Raw genomic sequence first — 25,461 nt, forward strand, 5'->3', positions numbered from 1 at the left:
TAGCAGGTATCTTTTCCTTTCAAGCCCCAATTTGGGGGCCAGATGTTGGGTCTTCATCCATCCCACGAAAGATGGTCAGGGTCCGAGGAAAGGTAAATGTGGCACTCACCCATTCCCCAGCCTCCCTTAGCCCGGGAGACAATCAGACACAGCAGGGAGCCAAATCCAGCAGGTAGAAAACTCATTTATTAACAGAGAGCAGCCCTTTTTAAAGCCAAAAAGGGCAGGTGGCATCGCAAGGGAGGAAGAGGAACCAATCACTGTCAAGGTCACAACCTATCATGCACCTGAGCCTTCACGGGCTGTTTAGGCCTGATGGGAAGATCAATTGTGATCTGCCCACTCTACTCTCTCCCAGCGCCATCTTTGCTGCCCATGTGCTCTAGAGTAAATTAGGCTCTGCCGACTCAACCCCCTCTCAGCGCCATCTTTGCTGCCCATGTGCTCCACAGATAGCATCAGCCCTTGGCCCCATTGAAAATTCCCCATAGGTGAAAGTGTCAACCCTCAGGGTTAAGAGTCTACCTGGAGTGTTTGTCGCTAGAGGACCAACATTGACAAAATTCGTTTAGGTTCCTCTAAGGGTGTGTCTGGGAAAGCTTGCCAGCCTGTTTTGGGGACCCCATATGGAGGCCATTTGTGGCTTCTGGGAATTCCTTGAGAGGTCATGTAGGGCTTACCGGGGAAGCCATCTGGAACCTCATCAAGCGTACATCTGCGACTTCCTTGAGAAGCCATCTGAAACCTACCCTGGAGGTTATCTGGGCCCTTATCCAGGGGCCATCTTGGACTTTATCCAGAGGTCATCTGGGGCTTCCTCAGGAGGCAACCTGAGACCTCTTCAAAAGTAGTCTTAGGGGCGTCCTTAAGAAGCAATCTAGCACCACCTCTTGGGGTCATCTGGAATTTATTTGGGAGGTCAGCTTGGTTTACCTTGATGAGAATGTATGACCATTTTCAGACATCATCTGGGACTTCCTTGAGAAGCCATATAGGACCGTCTCTGGAGGTCATCTGTGACTTTCTCTAGAGGGTTTTCTGGACCCTCCTCTGGGGTTCATATATCGCCTCTTTGAGTGGCCATCTGGGAGCTATTCGAGAGGTAATCTTAGCCTCATTGAGAGGACATCTGGGACCTCCTTTGGAGGTCATCTGACACTTCCTTGGGGAGACATTTGGAACCTCCATGAGAGATTATCTAGGGCCTCCTAGGGAGGACATATGTGACATTCACCAGATGTCATCTCAAGAGGCAATCTGGGACATTATCTCTGTCATCTGAGACATCCTGTAGAGGTCAACATTGAGCGGTATGGGACATGTAAGTTAAGTGTCTGTGGCTATTGGTCTGTTTGTGTATGCTGATAGTTCTATCTGTGTCCTGTATGTACCTTTGTTTTCTCTTTTACTCAGGATGTGAGAACAAGGCCTAAAGTTCCTATATCCAAAAAATATTCTTCTCAAGGCTTATAGAGTCCCTCAGAGGAAGATGCATTGATGTATTCTCTTTCCTATTCCTTGCCATCAGCACCTGTAATGTTAAGTCCTCCAATACCAAAAGTGTACCAGCCTGAGGTGGTACAATGTGGTATGTTACCATTATTACCATTGAGACAGGAACATGAAGGAGATGCGGGGCAGGACCCCTTTTAAATATATGTTCCCTTTACAAATAGTGACTTGTATAACTGGAAACAGTAAACTCCATCCTTTTCAGAAAAAAAAACAGGGGCTCATTATTTCATTAGAGACAGTAATTTTCACACATAAGCACATCCGGAATGAGTGTCAGCAAACTTACAGGTGCTTTTCACCTGGTAGAAAAGGGAGTGAAACCTTCTCGGTGACTTGAAAGTAGTCCTTGGACCAGACAGTAGACCCACTATTATCAAGACCATTTGGGGAAAGTCTTTCCACAGACTTACCCAAGCTGAGATTAACAGTGATCGAGGTATGGAAGTGCTTGCCTATTATTGCTAGGTTTGATTAGCAGGGATACCTCAGTGGCTAGAAAGCCAAGTCATCAATATCTAAGATGAGTCAGATGGTACAGTTGCCCAGTGAGTACACTAATGCTTTTCTGGAACTTCTCCCAGAAGCCTATAGGATATATAGACCTATAGATCTTGAAGCTCTGGAGAATCAAAGATCCCTAAATATGGCCTTTGCTACCCAGTCAGCCCCAGATATTAGAAAAAACCTTCAAAAGTTAGAAGGTTTTGAGGGAAAGGTGTATTCTAAGTTGGAAGTAGTTGCCCAGTAGGTGTTTGATAACAGAGATACCTTGGATAAAAAAGACTCTAAGGAAGGGGGTTGAGTTTTGATAGGAGCACCACAATACAAATCAAGAGACCGTTGGCAAAGACAGTACAATTCATTTGCAAATGGCAGTAGGGAACCTCTAGGACTAGATCAGTGTGCTTATTGAAAGCAAAATGGACATTGGGAAAAGGAATGTCCAAGGAGGAGAAAGATAGGAAATAGCAGATTACATAATCACATTAAACACCTGGAAAATGTGTTCATATCTCTGGAGTAAGATACAAAGGAGCTTGGGGCTCTGAATTCCAACTATGTTAAATTTAAAAAACAGGCCTCTGCAATTCCGAAGAAATGTGGCAAAAAAAATTCACACACTTCTATCTCAAAACCCAGGCTTATAAAAGACTGAATCTCCATTATGTGCCAGTCAAAACCAACCAAGAGGTTAAAAGCACATAGAAGAGCACATTGGAGAAAACAGAGACAATTATTTGACATGAAGAAAACACTTGAAGATATAAACTTGTGAGAGTCAAAAAAGAGAATAGCTTCCTCATGCTCATGATATTCCTGTATAAACCTTTGGATTGCCTCCTCTCTCTCCCTCTCATGCTCATACAGAGTCCTTTGTATGTTTATAATCTTTTCCTGCATTGACCTATTGTTTGCCTCCTCTCTCTCCCCAACACGCTCATACAGAGTTCTTTGTATGTTTTCAGTCTTTTCATTTATCATGTTTGCCAGCAGTGTTTGTAAAGCTATTTGGGAACTCTCCTCTGGATTATCCATTATCTATTCTGTCCCCTGATTATCATGAGTGGGGGTGGAGATTCCTGGACTCACCATTTTCCTTGTGGTTTTATGGCTTACTCTGCCCATTTGGGATGAAAGTAACACCAGTTTTGTACTATAACACTAACTTAAGGCAAGCATCAACCAAAGTCTGAATTTGCATAGTCCATACTCTGCAGATAGAATCTAGTTCAACAGATACCTCTATTCAACATCAAAGAACTATATATTAATGGGCTATGAAACGCAAAGAAGAATTTGGAAAACCGGAAATTATTAGGGTTAGAGAGAGATGTAGATAAAAAGTAGGAATAGAGTGATGTAGGAAGGTACAGGGAGAGTTAACTTAACTAAGTCCTAGTCTCAAAGCAGGAAATATTTTGTATAGGATGAAAGTAGTGAGAAAGAAAACAAGAAGAAAGAGAAAGGAAAAAAGAGACCAGAACAAATAGAAAAATATAAATTAATAATATGCAGATTCGATAAGAAACTATTCAAAGAACGTGAATATAATGAGAGAAGGGAAGGGATATAAAGGAGATGTGAAAAATTTAAAAATAAAAATACTTAAAATATTATATAGGTATAAAGAGGTAGTACTGCTATTAAGGAATTTGAGTCTCAGAGGTTTTGAATTGAGTAATAAATTTGTGGATTAAGTGTGCACACAATGGGGGATAGGGTCTAATAGTCAAGTACGGTTTATCTGAGGATGTGAGGAACAACAATTAAGCCCCATAAAGAAGAACCAAAGAGAAAAAGAGGTGAGAAGGACAAGGAAGAAAGTAAAAAAAGATCAGAAGTTCAGTCGAGCTAAGCAAAAAACAAAATAATTTTTTTTAAAAAAAGAAAGAAAAATGCACACACACATGTATCCCTAAAATAAAGATTATAAGAGGGGAAAAAAGTTACTAGAAAACATTTTTTTTGAAAAAAGTTAAAAGCTAAAAATTAAAAAAAGTTTTAGAAAATAACATTTTTTTTTTGTAAGACGTATAAAAAAAAGAAGAGGGAAAAAAAGTTCTTTGTTTTTTTTTTGGGAGAGTTGAGAAAAATCCTGTATCTCCCTTGTGTCTGTCATCAGCCTCTGGTTGGAGTCTCTGGTCTGCTTGTGGTCCCGTGTCTTGGTTGGTTTCTTAAGTCAGTTTGTTTGGACAGGAAGAAAAATGTTCTGCTTTACCCAGGATTTTGCAGTCCTTCTCCCAAGTTAGTTCAATGGGAGGAGTATGTGCTTTGAGTATCACAAAAGAGGGAGATGACTTTTTCCTCAAGGTTGGAGATGCTGTGATGAGGCTAGGTTCTGGGTAGGGTTGAGGCCCTTCAGCAAACAGTAGCTTTTCCTGGGGTCTAGTTTGTGAGAAACTCACAGAACACAGCCTGGAGCCACTCTCAGGGTTTCTGTTTACTGATGTCGAGGCTGCTAAAGGGAGGGGCAGTTTCTGGCTCTGATTAACCAGTGAAAAAAGCCACTCCTAGGGCTTGCGCCCGAACTGAGTGACTTTTCCCTGGGTGGAGCTGACTCAGCCAGGTCACGCTGTTAATTTCTTGTGACCTGCTAAATGACTCTAGTTTTATTCCAAGGCCTGAATTGGAGCTAGCAGCTCCGCCGAACTTGTCGGTGAGCAGCTTGAGAATACTCAAAGGGAATGGCAAGAGAAAAGGTGAACAGCGTGAGCAGCTGGAGAATGATCAAAGAGAAAGGCAGGAATGGCGTGACAGACTGTGAACACTCAAAGAGTACTACAAGAACGACATGAACGGGAGGAACCTAAGCAACGAGTAATACAGGAATTGAGAGAGCAGGATGAGAATACACAGAGATCACTAAATGCATTCATGGGATCCATTAACAAAGAGCTGAAGGAAGTCAGGGAGACCACAAAGGGAATCCTGAATGGACCCCAACAGAAGGAATGGGAGTCCAAGGAAACCATCACCAATCAACTAAGTGATTTGAGATTAAACACTGAAAACCAAATTAAGGAAGTAAAGAAGTCCATACGAGATCTAAAACAAAGTTTCAACAAATAATTTGAAGCCATCAAAGCTGACCAATTAGAAGGAAAAGAAATAAAAAACAAAGTAGAAAGTCTTGACAGCAGGTTAGACCATACAGAAGATCGAATCTCAGGGATTGAAGATAGTCTAGATATTATAGAGAAAGAAAATACAACCATCCAAGAGAAGTCCAAGAAAAATGATAGATCTATCCAAAACTTGGAAGACACCATCAGAAGGCCTAATCTAAGGATAATGGGTGTAGAGCAGCACCTAGAAACAGAAGTTAATGGTCTAGCAAATTTGTTTAACAGGATCCTAGCAGAGAATTTCCCAAACATGCAAAAGCATAGGCCTATTCAGATACAAGAAGCTTTTAGAACTCCAAACAGACCAGATCAGAATAGGACATCCCACAGTCACATTATAATCCACACAGGATTAACTCAGACCAAAGAAAAGATCCTGAAAGCTGTGAAGGAGAAAAGATTAATCACCTATAAATGGAAACCAATTAGAATCGCCTCAAATTTCTCAGCAGAGACAATCAAAGCAAGAAGAGCCTGGAATGAAGTATGCAAAGCGCTAAAAACAAACACCAATCAACCAAGAATACTGTACCCAGCTAAACTCTCCTTCAAAACTGAAGGCCAAATAAAAACCTTCCATAGCAAAGAAAAATTGAAACATTACATCCCCATCAAACCATCCCTCCAAAAGATTCTTAAAGATACCCGACATATAGAAAACCAACAAGACCACAATAAAGGCCAATAAACTGCACCCTAACTGAGAATCCAAGAACCATAGGAAGAACCTAGTGTTCACAACCCCTAAGAAGGTGGATAACATGGCAGGAACTCCCAAACACCTCTCAGTCCTATCTCTTAACATTAACGGACTGAACTCTCCAATTAAGCGACACAGACTGTATAGTTGGATTAAAAAACAAGACCCTTCTATCTGCTGTCTGCAGGAGTCACATCTTGCCCGTAAAAACAAACACATTTTCAAGGTTAAAGGCTGGAGCAAAATCTACCAAAGAAACGGCCCCCATAAACAGGAGGGAGTTGCAATCCTAATATCAGATAAAATAGACTTCAAATTAAAATTCAAGAGAAGAGATAAAGAAGGTCGCTACATACTAATTAAGGGATCTCTCCTTCAGGATGATATTACAATTCTAAATATCTATTCGCCAAACAATGGAGCACCCACATTTATCCAAGAAACACTATTTTCCCTCTAATCCCACATAGATCCAAAAACGTTAATTGTTGGGGATTTTAATACACAATTCTCCCCACTAGATAGATCAACTCGGCAAAAACTCAAAAGACAAACCACAGATCTAATCAGCTGCATAGATCAACTAGATTTAACAGATATCTACCGAATATTTCACCCACCAGCATCAGAATACACGATTTTCTCAGCAGCACATGGAACGTTTTCTAAAATAGACCACATTTTAGGCCACAAAACAAACTTGTCCAAATTCAGAAACATTGAAGTTATACCTTGCATTCTCTCTGACCACAAGTGAATAAAATTAGAACTCAACACCAAAAGTCACCAAAGAAAATCCGGTAACACATGGAGGCTGAACAACACACTGCTGAATCACGATTGGGTCATGGAAGAGATTAGAAACGAAATTCAAATGTTCATGCTATTCAACAAAAATGAACACACAAATTACCAGCTCCTCTGGGACACAACAAAGGCAGTACTCAGAGGCAAGTTTATACCTCTGAGATCCTACATCAAATAATTGGAGAGATCTGAAACCAACAATTTAATGAGTCATATGAACCTCCTTGAAAAAAGCAGCAAGATTAACCACAATCCAGTAGTCATAAAGAAATAATTATAATTAAATCAGAATTAAATGAATTAGATTCCAAAAAAACTGTAGAAAGAATCAACAAAACAAAGAGTTGGTTCTTTGAAAAAATTAACAAAATCTTATCAGAAAAAGAAGAGAACACTCTCAAATAAATAAACTCAGAGATGAGAATGGAAACATCACCACGGAAACAACCAAGATTCAGAACATTATAAGGGAATACTTCTCAAAACATTATGCTAATAAGTGTGAGAACTTGACAGAAATGAACCTTTTCCTAGCAAATATTGACATGCCAAAACTAAACCAAGATGAGTTAAACCAGCTTAACAGGCCCATATCAAGTATTGAAGTAGGAACAACAATAAGAGACCTCCCAGCTAAGAAAATTCCAGGACTCAATGGTTTTACAGCGGAATTCTACAAGGCATTAAAAGCAGAGTTCACACCAATACTCCTCCAACTCTTCAATGAAATTGAAAAAGAACGTTCATTACCGAACACATTCAATGAACCATCATAACCCTCATCCCAAAATCAGTCAGGGACTCATCAATGAAAGAGAACTATGGACCCATTTCTTTGATGAACATTGATGCAAAACTTCTCAGGAAAATTTTGGCCAATCGACTTCAACAATTCATCCAAAAAATCATACACCATTATCAATCAGGTTTCATTTCATGGATGCAAAGATGGTTCAACATACACAAATCAATTAATATTATTCATCACATCAACAGGAGCAAGGATAAGAACCACATGGTTATCTCAATAGATGTAGAAAATGCATTCGACAAGATCCAACACCCTTTTATGATGAAGATTTGGAAAAATTAGGAATCCATGGAACATTCCTCAATATAATAAAGGCTGTATTCGACAAATCTACAGCCAGCATTATACTTAATTGTGAAAAACTAAAGCCATTTCCTCTTAACTCAGGAACAAGACAAGGATGTCCACTCTCTCCACTTCTCTTATATCTAGTATTAGAATGCCTAGCTACAGCAATAAGACAAGATAAAGGGGATCCAAATAAGGAAAGAAGAAATAAAACTCTCCCTCTTTACAGATGACATGTTCTTATAATTAAAGAATGGCGTAGACTCCACTCCCAAATTACTCAAGCTGATTCAAAACGTTAGCAAAGTAGCAGGGTATAAAATTAACCCCCCAAAATCAATGGCTTTTCTGTATGCCAACAATGAGAAAAGTTTGGCTGAAATTAGGAAAGTAACTCCATTTGTAATAGCCCCTCAAAAATAAAATACCTAGGAATTAACAACCAAAGAAGTTAAGGACCTCTATGATGAAAACTTTAAAATCTTGAAAAAGTAAATCCAAACAGAACTTAGAAAATGGCAAAACCTCCCATGCTCCTGGACTAGAAAGATTAACATCGTGAAAATGGCAGTAATTCCCAAGGCTATCTACAAATTCATTGCAATACCTATCAAAATTTCAAACTCATTCTTTAAAGAAATAGAAGAGGAAATCCAAAAATTCATATGGAACAATAAAAGACCCCAATAGCAAAAACGCTCCTCAATGGAAAGAACACTGCTGGTGGAATACCAATACCAAATTTCAAACTGTACTATAAAGCCATATTAATCAAAACAGCTTGGTACTGGCACAAGAACAAACCTCAGGATCAATGGAATAGAATTGAAAACCCCGAAATGAACCTACAGACCTATAGCCAACTAATCTTTGATAAGGGAGCTAAAATAAAAGAATGGAAGAAGACAGCTTCGTCAGTAAATTATGCTGGCAAAATTGGTTAACTACTTGTAGAAAACTAAATCTAGATCCTTATATATCACCCTGCACCAGAATCAACTCCAAATTGATCAAAGAACTCGGAGACAAAACAGACATTCTGAAAACATTACAGGATGGAATAGGAGAAACCCTAGGCCTCCATGGCTCAGGCCGAAATTTTTTAGTACAGACCCGAAAACACAACAAATCAAAGAAAGGTTGGACAAATGGGATTGCGTGAAGTTGCAGATCTTCTGCATGACAAAGGACATAGCTAGCAAGATCAATAGAAAGCCCACAGATTGGGAGATGATCTTCACTAGCCATACAATGGATAACGGTCTCATATCTAAAATATACTTGGAACTCAATAAATTAAATCCCCCAAAAACAAATCCTCAAAGAACCAACTGCCCAATAAATAAGTGGGCGAAAGACTTAAAGAGAAACTTCTCTGAAGAAGAAAGAAGGATGGCCAATAGACACATGAAGAAATGCTCAACCTCCCTAGCCATAAAAGAAATGCAAATTGAAACAACATTGAGATACCACATCACCCCAGTTAGAATGGCTATAATCAAGAACTCTATTAACAACAGATGCTGGACGGGATGTGGACAAAGGGAACCTTACTTCATTGTTGGTGGGAGTGTAAACTTGTTCAACCACTTTGAAAAGCAGTATGGAGGTTCTTCAAAAGACTTCACATAGATCTGCCCTATGACCCAGCAATCATACTTTTGGGCATTTATCCAAATGTTTACAAACAAGACCACACTAAAGGTACCAGCACATCTATGTTTATTGCAGCATTATTTACCATAGCTAACATATGGAACCAACCCAGATGCCCCTTAGTAGATGAATAGATCAAGAAAACATGGTATATATACACAATGGAATTCAATGCCTCCATCAGAAAGAATGACATTTCCCCATTTGTTAGGAAATGGAAAGGCTTGGAAAAAATTATAGGAAGTGAAGCACGCCAAGCCCAAAGTAACATAGGTCCCATGGTTTCCCTTATTTGCAATATCTAGTATATGTATGAGTCAAGCAGGAAAGGTCAGATAATATGATGTTATGAAAATGAACCCTTAGATATGCATTTAAATGTTTTTTTTTCTTTCATGCATATTTGATTCTAACTCATGTATGAGAGTATTTCTTTGTATCTTTGTATGTCCCTCCCCCATGGTATAAACCTTGCTTTCACTATATTTGATGTCCGTTTAATTTGTGGAGGAGATGGGGAAAAACATGTCTTTTAAGGATACAGGTGGACCTGATGCAACTATGAGTAGTACAAGTTGTTATGTCAAAAACAAACATTACAACTTTGGTGCGGGGGGGGGGAAGTGGGGGGCGGGGAGAGGCTGGGAAGTGATGTGAAAGGTAACCAAAGAGGAGGCTGCAGTGCTTGATAAGAAATGTACTCATTATCTTGCCAATGTGGTTGTAACCCCTCTGTACAGTATGTTCACAATAAATAAATAAATAAATAAATAAATAAATAAATAAATAAATAAATAAATAAATAAATAAATAAATATGAGAAGAAAAAAAAGAGAGAAGAAAATCCTCAAAAGGAGCCTAGAAAACACTCAGAATCAAATGAAATTCAAGTACATTAGCCTGGATGATTATGAGGCAAATTAGTGGACCATAGACCGACAGAAGCACAAGACAGAAATACTGCCATCCTTGCTAACCACAAATGAGGCCAACCAGATATCCTGATGCTGCATTAAGAAATGTGGACATAAAAAATGAGCTGGACCTGAAATAAGAATGTATTAGGCTGAAGTACATGTCGATTATAAGCTTTGAAAATTGTCTAAAGAAATTCAAAGCAATAGAGATAGAAGGAAAGAGTAGTTAGCAGAGAAGACAGGAAATGCTGTCATAGATGAGGCCAAGAAAAGTGAACAGGAAACTATCAGGCTCAAGAAATAGATTATTACTCTTCAGAAAGAGTTAAAGGTCCACATGCTCTGATTGAGAATGCTGGGGAAAGGGAAAGGACATTAGGAAAAAAATAGAAGGGCTAAAAAAAAAACATTTGAAATATCTGTCACAAAATACACTGAAGTGGAAAACTAGAAAGAGAAACTACTAGAGTAAAAGCCCCGAAAGCCTGCTGAGATCTTCACCATAAATGTAATGCAGAATCATCATGTCCCAATGGAACTGGTGGAGGTGGGAAAAAATACCTTGCAATAGCACCTTTGTGATCTTAAGGGAGGAGCTGAAGAGCAAGCAAAGGTGTTGTGAGAAGGAGCAGCATTTGGCCACTCAAAGGAACTCTCCTGTGACCCTGCCAAAACAGTTATGGTTTAAGGAGCACATTGAGAAGGAGAGTGGGATTTTGAAAGCCAGTGTGAGAGAAAAGAAGGAGAATAAAGGGGAAGAGGTCTCCGAGGTTCAGAGTACTGTACAAGAGTTAAAGAAATTAGAGACCTTAAGATACAGGGAAACATCTGAGCTGATCAGGTGGCTTGGGAGATCACTCTAAAACCAGTGGGATCTCTAGAGCTACTAGTCATTAAAATTAAAGGAAGAAGCAAAATCAGTTGTAATAAGTGTGCAAATGTTGACACTGACCTTCAGAAAAAGGCATACAGGCTCAAGCTTTGTGTCAGTTTACGTGTAAATATTTGCACCCTGGTAAATTGCCCGAGGCCACTACCTAAAACTGTTCTGAAAACCAGTGGGGCCTTAGCGTGACAATACATTGTAAGGTGTGTAGGTAATTTCCAACAGGTAAATGCTAAAAAGCTAGAACCTATGGAAAGAATTCATATGTGAGGAAGCTGGTGAGTTTGGGAAAGTGGACTTCACAGACGTAAAGCCTGGAAAATATGGGTATTGGTATCTATTAGTAATAGCGGACACTTTTTCAGGCTGAGCTGAGCCATGTAATAAGTCCTTGATTTGGCTTACCCTTAGCTGTGGGGTCCAAAGATGGCGCTGCATTCATGGTCCAAGTTCTCAATTATTAACTAACACTCTAGGAATAAATGGGAAGTTACAATCCATTTATACAACTCAGAGTTCAAGGCATTAGAAAGAATGACTATGCCCTCAAAGGAAACTAACTAAATTAAATACAGAGACTGTCCCTGGCTACATGAGCCTCGTCCACTTTGCTTATCTTCGAGCAAGATGTAGCCCTTATGTTAAAGGATTTAATCCCTATGAAATATTTTAGGGTAGACCACCCTCTTTGGTTCCTAAATTTTGGAAGGCTATGTTAACAGAAGTGTCAAACTACAATCTGCAGGCTTTACAACATATTCTTTTATGGACCTATCCTTTGGTAACCAAGGCCCACCAGCCACATAAGAAAAACTCCACCTGAACGGGAGGGGGCAAGATGGCAATGGAACAGAAGGAAAACACCACAGATCTCCCCAACGAAATACAGAGATTGGATTTCAGTGCTCTGTTTCTGCAAGTGACCCACAAAAACAGGCGAATACTCAGAGAGATACAGAAAGTGAAAAAAGAAAAGGGAAAAACCTATACAGACAGTAAAGTGGGAAGAACCTTCCCCCCCCACTTGTTGTTGATAGGGCTCCCCGTTGAGCAGCTTAAGTGGTGGAACTTTGTGCCAGGTTGCTTAAGTGGCCTGGCTCTGGACCCTAGGAAGACCACTCACCCACAAGCATCCCAAGGATCAAAGAAGACTCTCAAGTTCCAGTGCCAACCCAGAGAATACAAACTGAAATCTCAGAAGACAGAATCGGCATGAAGATTCCCCTCAACCTCCCTAGCATGGCACCTCTGCCTGGCTGATGCAAGAAGCCCAACCCAGTCAGGAGCAGCAGCAGCTGTCAGCAGTGGTGAACGACCCTAGACTTGCAGTGTGGCACCTCTGTCCTTCTGGTGTAAACAGCCTAGTCTAACCTGGAACAGCAGCAGCAGCTGGCAGTAGTGGCAAAACACCTAGACTCTGTGCACAATGCCTCTTGGCACTAGCCCAAAGGAACAGCCCAGACCAGCCCGGGGTGGCAGTGATAAATGGGGCAGGGACAGCTGCAGTGGACAACTCCAGACCCATGCCAGTTTGTGCCTCTCCATACTGGCCCACATAAGCAGACTAGCCCAGCCTGAGGCAACAGCACTGGTTAACCCCCTGACTCATGGTAGGGTGGAGCGCCTCTCCAAACCGGCTTGCATAAGCATCCCAGCCCAGCCCATGGTGGCAAAAGTGGTGAACAACCCCAGACATGACGCAGGGTGTGGTGCTGAACAACCCCAGAAAAGCCTCATGAAATTTCCTACCTGGTCTGGCTTTGAACCTTAATACACAAATCTGAGCCTCCTGAGTAGTTACAATTACAGTCATTCACACCAGCAGGGTCTAACTCTTGCCAACCCCTTCACTTTTTCTAAAATAGATCATTTCTTAGTTCATACAAGGAATTTAAGCAAATAGAAGAAGATCGACATAATACCCTTTATTCTATCTGATCATAGTGGAATCAAACTAATTCTCAATAACAAGACATAAAATAGAAAAAACTTAAACACATGGAAATTAAACTGCACTATGTTGAACAATACTTGCGTCACAAAAGAAGTTAAAGAAGAAATTAAAAAGTTCTTACAATTCACTGAAAATTAAGAAACATCACAAAGAAACCTATGAGACCCAGCAAAAGCAGTCCTGAGGGACAAATGTATTGCTCTCAGCGCACATATCAAGAAAACAGAGACCAATTTTATGATACAACTAAAACTGCTACAGAACGAAGAAAAAAATTGAACCTCAAGTTGCTAGACAGAAAGAGATAACCAAAATAAGAGCTGAAATTAATGAGATAGAGATTGAGAAAATTATAAATAAAATTAATAAAACAAAAAACTGTTTCTAAGAAAAAATCAATAAAACTGACAGACCACTGGCAAGAGTAACTAACAAAATAAGAGAGGAGACCCAAATCGATATTATCAGAGATATCACAGGAAAAATTGCAACAAATATCCAAGACAATCTTATAATTCCAGACTCTACTCACAAAGGAAGGAAAACCTAGCAGAGGTGGATGAATTTCTACAGAAATACAAATTGCTATCCCCCCTTTCCTTTTTGGCCCTGCTTCACCACCATGTATGGTGGGGGCAGCAGTTTGGTAAATAAACTTCTTTTCCTGCCTTCATAGTGTGTGGTATTCTATTCATAGGCTACTGAATGAAACCTAACTATTTAATATTACATTTGATGCTGTGACTCAGATGGTGTGACTCAGTTGGAAATGTTAGAATTTCCTAACCACCTCATTTCTGTGAACTAAACTGCCTTGAGTCACCACGTGAGACTTTTCACCAATACCATTGCTGGCCTTCACATCCACGTCCACACCACTTCTCTTCTCTGGTGAATGAAACTACTCTCTACAGCTCGTTGCTCAATCTCTGTTCACATGTGGCAACATGCCAGAGGAGCTCCTACGGCCTTTTAGCGGAAAGGCTGGTCACCTCTGAATCCGAGGATGCTTGGTTATGGGATATTGGCCATTTCTCTCTAGAGCTCTAGGGGAAGCAGGGACATTGCTTCTGCCTGGTCAGCTCTCCTTCACTCACCAGACTGACTCTCCTACACATTTAACGGGGTGCTACGAGTCATGCCCGAGCCATGAAACCCCTCTAAAATGCCTCCTGCGCTCCCTGGATAGCCAGAGCACCTAATTTTTTTATGCTTTTCTCAGATTTAGACAATTTTTGCCTCTGCAATGTTAAATGGTTAACAGTCTGTTCACTTTCAGGATCTCTTTGCTCTCTGTTAATCCTGTCCAACTTTCTATATCTCTCCCTTTCTTTTCTACAACTATTTGTATTGTGCCATGAAGCGTGCGACATGGGCTGGGTCCTTGGGACCCATTCTAGTTTCCCTCTAAAAGGCTAGCCAAACTAGGGTTGATTTTTTTGTTCAGGCTTTCTTTGCATTTTTTTAGAAATTTGTCATCTTGAGTTCGCCATCTTGGACAAATGGTGGGTGAAGGATTTGGCCCACTCCAATCCTTACCCTTCCACCAAGCTTTCTTCTCCTCCATCCATCTGTTCAAATGTGCCTTGCTAACAAGTTGCTCTTTTCACATACTCTGGTAACTGAGGCCCAACCATCTGATGTGCTTTGTTAGCAAATATGTCTAAACATTATTGTCTAAAATTTTAGGATTTGAGTTTTGCCTTTTTGTTTTGTGTTGTTTAGGCTAGTACTGACTACGTGATTCTAAAATATTGGGCACATCTGTGTTAAGATTCTCCCATCTAACAAGTTTTGTCATTGCATAATATTTGGTCAATTCTTGATAAGGACCAGGTAAGCTCTACTTATTCTATTTGATTTCCTTGTTTCTTTAATTGGAAATAACAAAGGGTTTCCGTGACAAAAGTTGCAATTCAAATCCAACCCGAGCTGAAAAATCCCTAAGATTCCATCTCCCAACTAACCTGCAAAGAGCCAGGCTGGAAGCTTGGCTCGAGCCTCTTATCTCCAACCAGAAAACACTGCAAGAGTTTCTATAACTCAAAGTGGTAGAGTGCTGGACTTGAGCAGAAGTGCTCAGGGACAGTGCCCTGGAATTGAGTTCAAACCTCCTTGAATACCAACTGGGACAAACCATGCCACCAACGACATTTAGGATTTGGCACGAAGGAATCAAGGATTTGATTGGACATGAAAAACAGTGGGGGATACATAAAGCAGCATGGTCCTAATAATGAGCAGGGCCCACTAATCAATGTTGCCCCATGATCTGGCCCACTGGAGTGCATGGGGCATGCCACACAAGTGAGCAGGGCATGCTGCTGGAGGGGGTAGGATGTCATCCTCACATGATGAGCTGTGAAGAATTGATTGGGGAACAGGCAGTTTGTGAAGTGATGGCTGAAAACTGTTAGGTAGGATACCCACTGGAGTGATGGAGGGGTTTAACCTATATATAGGCTGCATGGTCAGAGCAATGGAATTGGAGAAAATCAGGGGAAGACCTGCAATGAAGGAAATGCTGAGACAGCAGGAGGGGAAAGACCTGGGAGAAGAGGAATTTGAGGGCGAACAGGAGGGGAAGGAAGCCAATTGGCCACAAGGCCAGAGAAATATAGTGGAGAGGCCTAAAGAGAAGAAGGAAGTGATGGAAGGGAAAAAGGGAAATGAAGGAAAGGTCTATAAAGAAGGAAGGAATAAGTGAAAAGGAAAAAGCCTTACCTATTGAAGTTTGGATCATGGAGATGGTAATTTGGGGGATGGTGTTTTGCAAACCAATTAACTATGCCTATTGGACATCTGAGGTTTGGTGGTTGGGGCTGGGCTGTCACTGAGTGTACGGCACAGGATAAGGTAAATGCAGGCCCAGATCTAGTGTAAATAAAATTATCTTCAATGTGCCTCATTGGTTTGCCTTGTGTTTCATGCATTATAAGTGTACAATTTCACATGTTAATAGTCTCAAAGGCCACGATTTTTGTAAAATGTTATGAGGTCAAAATAGGTTTGAAAAACCCAATGGAACAATGATATCACAATGGCAATATGATGTCACAATATTGAGTGATAATAATATTTTGATGTTATACTTAGTTGGTGATGCCATAATGGTGATGAGGTCACAATAGGTTTACGATGTTATAATAAGTAACAATAGTTTTTTTTTTTTGTGAAAACACTGTACAGAGGGGTTACAATTACATGTGCAAGATAATGTGTACATTTCTTATCAAGAATCATAGCTTCCTTCTTTGTTTCCTCTTCACATCCCTTCCCATACTTACCTGGCAGGGGAAATACCATGATCACACAATAGGTTTATGATGTCAGTTATGATGTCCGTTCCGCCCAGGAGAAAATCATCCCACCCAGGCAGATAAAACTTTGCCCACAGAGAAGTGACTTTCTTCACCAGGTAAACACAGCCAGAGACTACCCCTCCCGACAACAGCCTAGACAAACAATTGAAATTCAGAAAACATAAACCCCAAGAAAAGCTCCAAGCTGGGCTCTGTGAGTGTCTCAGGATTTAACCCCTCAGGGAAAAGCTACTGTTTCCTGAAAGACCTCAACCCTAAACAGAACCTAGCCTCATCACAACATCTCCAAACTAGAGGAAACAGCCATCTTCCCCTTTTGTGATACTCCAAGCAGATCTCCTTCCCACTGAACTAGCCTGGGAGGAAGATCAAAAAACATGCCTAACACAGAGCAGTTTCTGCCGGCCCAAACTGACTTAAGAAACCAATCAAGCCATAAGAAAACCAAATACCACAAGCAGACCCAAGACTCCACCAAGAGACTTGTTATGGACACAGAGGAGATACAGGGTCTTCCCATTCAGCCCCCACCCCCCAAAAAATAAGGAACTCTTTTTTGAAACTTTTCTTAAATTGTTATTTTTTTTAAAATGTTTTCTGTTAAACATTTTTCTCATAATTTTTATTTTTGGTGTGTGTGTGTGTGTGTTTGTGTGTGTGTGTGTGTGTGTGTGTGTGTGTGTGTGTGTGTGTGTGTGTGTATGTGGGTGTGTTTGAACTCTTTTGACATTTTGGGCCTTTTTTCTTGTTTTCATTTTCTCTCTCTTTTTTTTTACATGACTTAATTGTTCTACTCATCCCGATATATACCTGTAGTCAATTATTAGATTTTATCTCCCATTTTGTACATACTTAATCCATAATTTATTACTCAATTCACAACCTCTTAGGCTTAACTTCTTTAAGAGCAGTATCATCTCTTTATGCCTACATAATTATCAAGTAACTAATTTTAATTTTTCTTATTTTTTTGCTTAATATTTCCTTGCTATCCCTCCCTTCTACTCATCCTATCCTTTTCTTCTGTCAATATCATTTATTTAAAAGTACGTAATTTTAAGTGCTTCACTTGTTAAATTTAATTTTTGTTTTTCCAATTTTCTTTTTTTTATTTCTCTCCTGTCATTGTGTCCAATCCATTTCCCTCTCTGAGATTAGGATTTGGTTAAATTTAGTCTCCTTTTACCGCTCCACATCCCTCTAGTCCTATTTGTCCCCACATTTTTCCCTAAATGTAATAATTTCTGGATTACCAAATCCTTTTTTTCTCTTTGTAGCCCATTAATACATAGTTGTTTTATGTTGAATAGATTGTATCTTTTGAATTAGATTGTATCTGCAGCCATTTTGATTGTGCAACCACAGGACTCTGGTTGATGCTTGTCTTAAAATACTGTTCTAGCACAAAATTGGTGTTACTTTCATACCAAATGGGCAGAACAAGCCGAAAAGAACAATAAAAATGGCAAGTCCAGGTATCTCAACTCCCACTCATGTTAAGCAGGTGACAGAATTGTTAATGAATAATCCAGAGGAGTTCCATCAAAACCTGTACAAACGCTACTGGTAAACATGGTGAATGAAATGATTGAAAACTTGCAAAGGACTCAGTGTGAGCATGATAGGGAGCAAGAGGAGGCAAACCAAAATGCATAAAGGAATCTTTTAAGCATTAGGAAGCTACTTAAAGATTAATGCAGGAATTACATAAGCAGGTTGAGAAGAGTCAAAGAGAAATAAAGGAGATGCGTGAGCAGGCTGAGCACAGCCATAGAGAATTAGTAGCATTGCGTGAACTTGACTAAACTAATCAAAGAGTAATACAGGAATTATGAGAGCAGGATGAGAATAGACAAAGATCTATAGAGGCATTCAAGGAATCCATAAACAGACAGCTGAAAGAAGTCAGGGAGATCACAAATGGAATGCTGAAAGGAGCAAGACAGGGATATCATAACCAATCAACTAAGTGATTTGAGAAACTGAACACCAAATTAAGGAAGTAAAGAAGTTCATACAAGATATAAAACAAAGCTCCAACAAAGAATTTGAAGCCATCAAAGCCGACCAATTAGAAGGAAAAGAAATAAAAAACAAAGTAGAAAGTCTTGACAGTAGGTTAGACCATGCAGAAGATTGAATCTCGGGGATTGATTACAGCCTAGATATTATAGAGAAAGAACATACAACCTTCCAAATCAAGTCCAAAATATATGATAGATCAATTCAACATTTGGAAGACACCATCAGAAGGCATAATCTGAGGATAATGGGTGTAGAGGAGCACCTAGAGACAGAAGTTAATGTTCTAGAAAATTTATTTAACAGAATTCTAGCAGAGAACTTCCAAAATATACAAAAAGATAGGCCTATTCAGATACAAGAAGCTTATGGAACCCCAAATAGACCAGATCAAAACAGGACATCCCACTGTCACTTTATAATCCGCACAGGATCAATTCAGACCAAGGAATGGAGCCTTAAAGATCTCAAGGAGAAAAGAACAATCACCTATAAACAGAAACCAATTAGAATCATCCCAGATTTCTCAGCACAGCCGATTAAAGCAAGAAGAGCCTGAAATGGTGTATGGCATGTGATAAGACAAACAACTATCAACCAAGAATACTGTACCCAGCTAAACTCTCCTTCATAACTGGAGGTCAAAGAAAAACCTCCCATAGCAAAGAAAAATTGAAACAATATATCTCCACCAAACAAGCCCTACAAAAGACAAAAGTGTCCTACACATAGGAAACCAACAAGTCCACAGTAAAAGCCAAGAAACAGCATTTAAGGGAATAAAAGTAGAACTCAACACTAAAAGCCAACAAAGAAAGTCCTGTACAACATGGAGGCTGAACAACACACTGTTGAATCACCCATGAGTCATGGAAGAGTTTAGAAAGGAAATGCAAATGTTCATGATATTAAAAAAAAATGACCACCAAATTACCAGCTCCTTTGGGACACTGCGAAGGCAGTACTCACAGGCAAGTTTATAGCTTAGCGGTCGTACAACAACAAATTGGAGAGATCTGAAACCAACAATTTAATAAGATATCTGAACCTCCTTGAAAAAGAGCAGCAAGATAAACCCCAATCCAGTAGATGGAAAGAAATAATTAAAATTAAATAAGAATTAAATGAATTGGAAACCAAAAACATCATAGAAAGAATCAACAAAACAAAGAGTTGTTACTTCAAAAACATTACCAAAATTGACAGACCTTTAAGCAAATCTTATCAGAAAAAGAAAAGAACTCAACCAAATTTAAAAAAGAAATCAACTCAGAGATGCGAATGGAAACATCATCACAAAAACAACCAAGATTCAAAAAAATTATAAGGGAATAATTTCAAACCATTATGGGAATAACTTTGAGAACCTGGCAGAAATGCTTTTCCTAGCAAATCTTAACATGCCGAAACAAACAAGATGAGTTAAATCAACTTAACATGCCCATATCAAGCATAGAAATAAAAACAGCAATTTGTCCTCCCATCTAAGAAAATCCCAGGACCAGATGGATTCACAGCGGAAATATATAAGGCCTTCAAAGTAGAGCTCACACCAATACTCCTCCAACTCTTCAATGAAATTGAAAGAGAAAGTTCATTACAGAATTCATTCTATGATTCCATCAGAACCCTTATTTCAAAACCAGGCAGGGACTCATCAAAGAAAGAAAACTGTAGACCCATTTCTTTGATGAACATTCATGCAAAACTCCTCAACAAAATTTGGGCCAATCGATGTCAACAATTCATCCAAAAAATCATACACAATGATCAAACAGGATTCATTTCAGGGATGCAAAGCTGGTTCAATATATGCAAACCAATTAATAAAATTCATCACATAAACAAGAGCAAGGAAAAGAACCACATGGTTATCTCAATAGATTCAGAAAAAGCACTGACAAAATCCTACATCCTTTTGTGATGAAAGCTCTGTAAAACCTATGAATCCAGTCAACATTCCTCAATACAATAAAGGCTGTATATGACAAACCTACAGCCAGCATTATAGTTAATGGTGAAAAACTAAAGCCATTTCCTCTGAACTCAGGAACGAGACAAGGATATCCACTCTCTCCACTTCTCTTCAATTTAGTAATATAATGCCTAGCTACAGGAAAAGACAAGATGCAAACGTAAAAGGGCTCCAAATAGGGAAAGATGATGTAAAACTCTCCCTATATGCAGATGACATGATGTTGTACTTAAATAATCCCACGGACTCCACTCTGAAATTATTCATGCTGATTCAAAACGTTGGCAAAGTAGCAGGGGAAAAATTAACTATCAAAAATCAATGGCTCTTCTGTGTGCCAACAATGAGAAAAGCATGGCTACAATCAGGAAAGCAACTCAATTCATAATAACCAATAAAAAATAAAATACCTAGGTATTTTATGAGAGGATCTTTATGATGCAAACTTTAAAAACCTGAAAAAGGAAATAAAAATGGAACTTAGAAAGTGGAAAAACCTCCGATGCTCCTGGATTGGCAGAATCAACATCGTGAAAATGGCAATACTTCCCTAGGCTATCTACAAATTCAATGTGATGCTTATCAATATTCCAAACTCATTCTTCAAGAAAATAGAATAGGCAATCCAAAAAATTATGGAACAATAAAAGACTGTGAATAGCATAAAAGATCATTAACAGAAGGAAAAGTGGTGGAGGAATATCAATTCAAAATTTCAAACTCTACTACAAAGCCATAGTAATCAAAAGAGCTAGGTAATGGCACAAGAACAGACCTCAGGACCAGTGGAATAGAATTGAAAACCCAGAAATGAAGCCACAGACCTATAGCCACATAGTCTTCGATAAGGGAGCTAAAAAATAGAATGGAAGAAAGCCTCGTCTTTAAATGGTGCTGACAAAATTGGTTAATCACTCGTAGAAAACTAAAGGAAGATCCATATATATCACCCTTCACAAGAATCAACTCCAAATGAATGAAAGACCTCAGAGTCAAAGCAGACACCCTGAAAACATTGCAGGATAAACTAGGAGATTATTTATGTGTCGTTGGTACAAGCTGAAATTTTTTAATAGAGACCCAGATGCACAACAGATCAAAGAAAGGTTGGACAAATGGAATTGCATGAAATTGCAGAGCTTCTGCATGGCAACGGTCAGAGCTAGCAAGATCAATTGAAAGGCCAGGGATTGGGAGAAGATCTTCACTAGCCATACAATGGATAACGGTCTCATATCTAAAATATACCTGGAACTCAAAAAATTAAATCCCCCAACAACAAATCCTCACAGAAACAACTCCCCAATAAATAAGTGGGCTAAAGACTAAAGAGAAACTTCTCTGAAGAGGAAAGAAGGATAGCCAATAGATACATGAATAAATGCTCGACCTACCGAGCTATAAAAGCAATGCAAATCTAAACTATACTGAGATACCACCTTACCCCACTTAGAATGGCTATAATGAAGAACTGTAATAACAACAGAAGCTGGACAGGATGTTGTTGGGACAGTAATCTTGTTCAACCATTTGGAAAGTAATATGGAGGTTCCTCAAAAGACTAAATATAGAGCTCCCCTATGACACAGCAATCCCACTTTTGGGCATTTACCAAATGATCACAAACAAGCCAATACTAAAGCTACCAGCACCACTATGTTTACTGCAGTATTATTTACCATACCGAAGATATGGAACCAACCCAGATGCCCCTCAGGAGTTGAATGGATTGATTAAAATGTAGCAACAATGCTTGATAAGAAATGTACTCGTTACTTTCCCCATGTCAATGTAACTCCTCTGTACGGTATTTTACAATAAAAAATGTGGTATATATATATATATATATATATATATATATATATATATATATATATATATATATATATATATATATATATATATATATATATATGTACATATATACGCACACACACACACACACACACACACACACACACACACACACACACATTGGAATACTATGCCTCCATCAGAAAAAATGGCTTTGCCCCATTTGTTAGGAAATGGAAAGCCTTGGAAAATATTATGTTAAGTAAATTAATCCAGGCCCAAAGAAACATAGCTACCATGGTTTTCCTTATTTTCAATAACTAGTATATGTCATTGATAAACACAAACTCTCAGACAAGTTGATGTTAGGTGAAATGAACACCAGGATAAGGACTCAAATGGTTTTTCTTTCTTGCTGTTGTTTCTAGCATATTTAAAAGATGATTTCTTTGTTGCTTTTTATGTCCCTCCCCCACGGTATAACCTCTATTTTCACTATATTTGATGTTGGTATAATTTGGGGAGGGGAAAGAAAAAGCTAATTGGGATACATGTGAACCAATTGCAACAATGACACGTACAAGACATTATGTCGAAAATCGAACTTTACAACTTTGGCGCAGGAGGCAGTGAGGGGGCAGAAAGGGAGATGGGATGGGATGGGAAGGGGAAACAAGGGAGGAGGCAACAATGCTTGATAAGAAATGAACTCATTAGTTTGTTCATGTAATTTTAAACCCTCTGTATATATTTTCACAATAAAAATCATGAAATAATAAAGTAAAAATCCATGCCATTTTTTTTGCCTGTTGTGGGGCTTGAACACTGGGCCTGGGCACTGTCCCTGAGCCCTTCAGCTCAAGGATAACACTGTACCACTTGAGCAACAGTGCCGTTTCTAGTTTTCAAGAGATATATTGGCGATAAGAGTCTCACAGACTTTTCTGCCCATGCTGGCTTTGAACCACTATCCTCAGATCTCAGACTTTTGGGTAGCTAGGATTTCAGGCATGAGCCACCAAAGCCCAGATTCAAAACAAGTTTAAAAAAACAAGCTTATTGAAACTTCTGGATTTTTCTAATAAACAATGTTATTTGTTCAGCATTAATTTATAACTATGAGTAATTTTTAAATGTAACTAGGAATTTTTAATAGAATCAAATATGTTTTACTATTACTCAGTATCTCACAAAAACCCACTGCAATTGACTTTCTCCAAAGGCAATTATTACATACTATATTACTCATTATTATTATTTCACTTTATATTACATATAGTGTGAAGTGAAAATAGTTTGGACCATTTCGTATAAATTAGGAGATGCTACATTAGCACCATAAATTCACAACGGTTATTTTAAATGAAGGAAAGAAGATTTTTGAGTTAAAATGCAATATAAATGTACAATGTGTCCCAATTGAATAAAGAATTCTGAGTTCATACAGACAAAAATATTTTCTTTCCAGTAAAGACTTTGAAGTAATACCATTGGAAATAGTGAGGCAAGAGGAGGAAGAATTAAAATCATGTCAAATAATGTCTGTTATTCTGCTATCCCCTCCACTATGAAGACGTGCCCATTCCCAGTTGTCACAAAATTTCTCTCTTAGAATCTATTTGGAATAATTCTAAATCACTGACTATTTTTGTAATTTCTGTTATATGAAATAAAATATTGACACAAAACAATTGAAATAAAATGCACATATATATTGAAGTCACCACAACTGGAAAAACAACCAACAAAGTAGAAGTACCCCAGGAACAAAAACATGTTGTGCCCAGTTTTTTTAATCACAAAAACCTCAAATATATGTTAACTTGGAGTAGAGCCATAAAGATAACTGTGTCTCAGAAATATGGTTGCATTAATTTGTAATTAAATTCATCTAGATGAACCTAATGTAGCAAATCTCTTGAATGGATCAAATTGTTTAAAACGAATGTGACTGTATGTGGAGTGAGATCTGCAAGTATTTAAAAGAATAAAATAACAAAATCATAACATACTTAACAAATTCTGAAAAGCAATGAATAAGTCCAATATTATCCATATTGAGAACTAATTCCTACTGATTTAACACGAAAAATTATGCAAATAATAGAATCTGAGCAGTGTACTTGAGTGTATATAACTTTAAAATACTCCAAATTACACTTTGTAGAAGACTGAATGTGGGTAATCTAAAGGAGAATATCAACACATGATATAAATGAAATTAAAAGTCTCATGAAAAGAGAGAAGTATTTTCTGGAAAATAATAGCTTAACAAATGGTGGTCAAAATCTTTCTAGTACTGACAAAATTGCATGCTTATTTATTTAGATCCAAAAAAGACCCCAGTTACTCAAGCTGATTTGAAACTTTGGCAAAGTAGCAGGATACATCTGTAACATTATTATGGATGTTGACTCTGTCATGGAATTCATTTCCTCTTTGATCTGACAAATGAATAAATGAAAGAACATAACTTCTCCAACTAAATATCAAGACCTAATTAAACATATCACCAGAAAAGTCATTATGTAAGCCGTATTGCAACTGGGGTAAAAGAAAAATCAGTCATAGTGATTCTGTATTTATTGTAAATGTTCATGTTTTTTCATAAATTATTTCCTTTAGTTTGCATTTTTCAAACATTATGTTACATGATGTGTATCTTGGTAACTAATTTTGGAGACCTCCTTAAGTTTTGTTCTGAGTATAATGTCTCTCTTCTGTTCCTAACCCATGAAATGATGTTGATTCCAAAAGCATTCTAATAACCACTGTTTATAATACAGAAAATCTCATAAGCATTTTTTCCAAGCCTTTCCATTTCCTAACAAATGGGGAAATGTCATTCTTTCTGATGGAGGCATAGAATTCCATTGTGTATAAATACCACATTTTCTTGATCCATTCATCTACTGAGGGGCATCTGGGTTGGTTCCATATCTTAGCTATGGTAAATAATGCTGCAATAAACATAGTTGTGCTGGTAGCTTTAGTGTGGTCTTGTTTGTAAACATTTGGGTAAATGCCCAAAAGTGGGATTGCTGGATCATAGGGGAGATCTATGTGAAGTCTTTTGAAGAACCTCCATACTGCTTTCCAAAGTGGTTGAACAAGTTTACATTCCCACCAACAATGAAGTAAGGTTCCTTTCTGTCCACATCCCCTCCAGCATCTGTTGTTGTTAGAG

Source organism: Dipodomys merriami, unplaced genomic scaffold (genome assembly GCF_024711535.1).
Source record: "Dipodomys merriami isolate MVZ:Mamm:240054 unplaced genomic scaffold, mDipMer1.0.p SCAF_93, whole genome shotgun sequence".
In the NCBI taxonomy this organism is placed as follows: Eukaryota; Metazoa; Chordata; class Mammalia; order Rodentia; family Heteromyidae; genus Dipodomys; species Dipodomys merriami.